Below are 4208 nucleotides of genomic sequence, written 5' to 3'. Positions count from 1 at the left end.
ATGATGCTTAAGCAAGGCCGTACGCCCTAGTCCCTCCGTCGCGTTGGGAAATAACTGTTTAACTACCTCGAGTTGTTGGTTTTGCTGCCTAGTTAAAGGATACCGTAAGGGATCTGGTTCGGCTGCCCCATAGTCTTTCGAGCTTGTCTCGACAGCTGCAATGATGTCTGGGGCCAGCGAAAAGGATCTCCAAAAATCGTGACCTAGGATTAGATTTTGTGTCAGGGATGGAATTATATATAACTTCATGGGTTTCTCGATAGTTCGATAACGCATGATGACATTTAATACCCCCAGTATCTGTTGACTTTGGCCATCTGCAGTTTTTGCAGTGGCTTTTATTAGTTTATATTCAGAAAAGGATGAAAAATCAGTCTGAGCTACTTCAGCACCTATACAGCTGATACTTGCGCCGGTGTCTAACAGCCCCTGTTCTGTTCCTTAAACGCTGGATTCGTTTTGGGGCTTCATGTGGTTTTTCATTAAAAATTCTGTTTCGAACCTCTAAATATTTATGAATCCGTTCGGGATAGGGTAAAAACCGACAACTTCTCTTTACGATCGTATTCGTTTCCTTTCTTTTCTCACAACAAGAAGCCAAACTCTTCTTGTCTCGCTCTAAGTCAACGGGCAAGATTAATGGTGGTTTTTTGGGGGCATCCGGCTGTTGTTGGATGCACCCTTCTGACGGTTTTCCGAAGCTCTACGAATGCATGTTTGGCACTGCGGTCTATAAGACCAGCCACGGCGTCGTGAAAAGCGACGAAGGGTTCTCCGACGTGTTGCTTTCGAGCTCGAATCAATTCCTTGCTCATAAACTCAGAACGATAGTCTTTATATTGTTGTCTAAGAGCTGCACAAAATTCTGTCCAAACAATGCGATCTACCTGCTTGTGGTATCTCCAATACCAATCGCGCGCTTTGCCAACCAGCAAGATGTGCAAATGTTTGCAAAGTCCGAGAAAATCGCTATTCAAGGATTCATCGGTTAATGTTTTGACTCGGTAAATGAATTCTTCTACCCCTAAACCTTCGGTAGAACCATCAAAAGGAACATTCCACTTTTGCATAATGTTGGCCGTCTTGGCCGTTCGCAGGCTAGTCATGCTGTTTATACATGAAACTGGTGTTGGGATATTTGGCCTCGCATACCCTTCCTGCGGACTCGCTGGCGGCTGAATCTGCAAAGTGGATATGGCTCTGGCCACAGTGCGCTCAATTATCTGTTGGAGGACATCCAAGTCCAACCCCTGGCTTGGAGGGGCTGTCCGTGCATTGGGTGCTTCCCAAGGGCTAGAGTGAGTGGCGACATTAGCTGACGGCGCTTCAGTCTGGTTGGAGCTATGGCTAGCATCCAATCCCGACAAACACACTACTTCCGGACCGGAAGATCGACCTGGCGGGAACTTCGGGACCTGCTTTTTGGCTGGTGCTCGAGTTCTTTTGGAACGAGTTGGCCTAGTGGTTCGTTCTACCGGGACTGAACCTACAGTTGGAATTTGGCTCAATTGGGTATTCTTGCCATTTCCCTCGGATATCTTTCCCGTCTCTGGCTGAAAATGTCCATTTGCCGTGGTCTGTACGACCTCCAAAGCTTTGGCAAGACTTCGAGTAGTAATTCCCGAGGGACCGGGTAATTCTGTTGGTTCCGGCTGCGGCTTGTTTGGAGAACAATTGCCAACAACTAGTTTTGCTTGAGATAACGTACATACTCGGCTACAGTTCGGATAATCATCGTGATGAGGGAACCATTCTTCCAGACATGCTTTATGGAAAACGTGATTGCACGGAGTACAAAAACACGGCTGAGTATTGGACATTTCGGAGCAACAAATGCCGCAAAAGTTTTCCGAACTCAGCGGATTGTTTTGCTGAGGACTATGTCGCAGCGGCATTTTTTATAAGATTTTTTTATTATTTTTTTTTTTTTTGCTATATTCTACCAAATTTTTCCTAGGGTGACATTTAATGGGTGACATAATAAGATAGGGATAGGAGTTGCGAATCTTTGGAACAGCGACAAAAGAATTGATTTTGTTTGGGCTATGGTTTCTAATTTGCATTGTCTTAGTATCAGTGCACTGGTTTAAGTGTCCACATATGATTCGGCAAGGATACGCAAGCAGCATACGCGCTAGTTCCAGACAACCATATGCAGCCACCGCTGCCGCTGGAATAATACCCGCCAATGGTAAGGGTATGAGTGAAGACCAAATCTGGGACCGCAATCTCTGTGCTTCCATCACCCGTACAGGGACAATCAGTACTGATATCCGGCCTAAACCAAATATGCAATATTCTGCAATTGTATGCAACCGTATGCTATGCGCAAAGAGTAACAATACCAAATCCGAATCAACCTCACAATTCAATCTATTGAAACTAATATCCGCTGAATTAACTGTAGCTTGGAGGACGCGACCAAAACCAATCTCGCTTGTTCGGTATGAATACGCAAGCAGCATATATACACATTGCAGACAACAAGTTTGACTAGCCCGACAGGATGCGTCAACATGGGAACTACTTTCTCAATTCCGGATTATCACTTAAGCTTCCCTTCGTCGTAGACTCGACGACTTCCCAATAAAACTCAGAGAAACAACCAGTATTAGGATCCAAGCAGAATCCGCAATATTCTGAAATTGTACCGGAGCAATGACCAGATCGTTTAGAGAAAACTAAAGTCAGCATTAAGCATATGAATACAAACGAGCAATAGGTGGGACGAGCCAATAGCTGATTTTGTTGCTAAAGTTACCAATACTTTTTACTGTAACTTTTGCTAGTGACCCACGTTGGGCGCCAAAAATTTATGTAACAACGTTACACCCTCGCCGCCAACTTGGTATAGACAGTAGCTATAAAACGTATAAAACGTACCTCGTGGACATTCGACTAATGATGCAGCGCGGGCTGGCTCAGGAATTGGAAATTATATACGATAACATGCTCCCGGAATACCAGTTGTTTACGAGGCGAAAAGATGTTGATTCTCTCACCGAACTAACTCAACTGGTTGTGAACTTCGAGGTGACGCGTAACAAGGGCCCGTCGGAACGCACGGGCTACGCGAACCAAGCACGAGACACCCATCCCCGGGAAACTTCAGGGCCAACGGCCGGTCAAACAAGGAGGACCAAGGAATCACGCGGCTGCGAGGACAGCGGCACGATAGAACCCAGGTGAGGGATTGGTCGACGGACTCGCAGCAGCCGAATGCCAGGAATGGAACCATCATCCAAGACGCCGACACCGTAATCGACGTGCAGCATGCTTGTAGGAACTGCGGCGGGTCCAGACACTTCTCCAGGGAGTATGAACAGCCCCAAGTCTTATACTGCTGGGACTGCGGCCGTCGCGGGCTACGCACCATCGAATGCTGTCGCAGAATGCTGTCGGGAAACGGACAGGCGCTTCACTCGGCAGGGGACCGGGCGAAGATCGCCGCTCCCACCCCGAGGCAGTAAAGGGAACCCTGCGGCTGGAGAAAGGACGAATTCGCGCGCAAGTAACCATGGAAGGAGAGGACTCGCTACTCTGGACACAGGCGCCACACGGAGCTTCGTTAGCGAACGCAAAGCTCTGGAGCTGGATAACGGACAGAGTATAGCGATGGTACGAACGACGATCAGATTGGCGGATGGGTGCCTACGGGAATTGACTCATGCGCTGATGGCAGACATACGATTAGGAGATCAACAAGTAAAGATACCGGTGCTGGTAATGACAGACGTGATGGATGACGCCTCCTCGGGATGGATTTTCTATGCGGAATAGACGCGACCCTGCAGTGTGGAGGAGTCTCCTTGCGTCTAAATTTTAAAAACAGGACTCAAGACATAGGATCCACATCCAGCCTGGATCAACCTACGAATCTCAGTCGAGACCGGATCACCCAGCATCAGGACCCGACGAGGAACGACGTACCCAACGAGGAGTGCGTGGCCGATCCCCTGGGATCCATGATGGTGAGGTGAAAAACTTGCGAAGGACGACGTACCGAACGAGACGTGCGTGGCCGTTCCTTCAAGGGATTCTAGGAATTCGGACGAGGTCTCGACCCCAGCAGGATACCAACCCGGATGGACATCGGCGCTTCCCTGCCTCGACCCCAGAGCCATGGAGCGGATACCAACCCCTTCCGAGTACAGCGGCGATCCAAAAGACGAATGCGATTCGAACCCGGCACTGGCGACAACGGACCC

Source organism: Drosophila persimilis, unplaced genomic scaffold (assembly GCF_003286085.1).
Source record: "Drosophila persimilis strain 14011-0111.01,24,50 unplaced genomic scaffold, DperRS2 tig00001387-arrow-arrow-pilon, whole genome shotgun sequence".
Taxonomy (NCBI): Eukaryota; Metazoa; Arthropoda; class Insecta; order Diptera; family Drosophilidae; genus Drosophila; species Drosophila persimilis.
Note: the sequence above shows the minus strand (reverse complement) of the source record.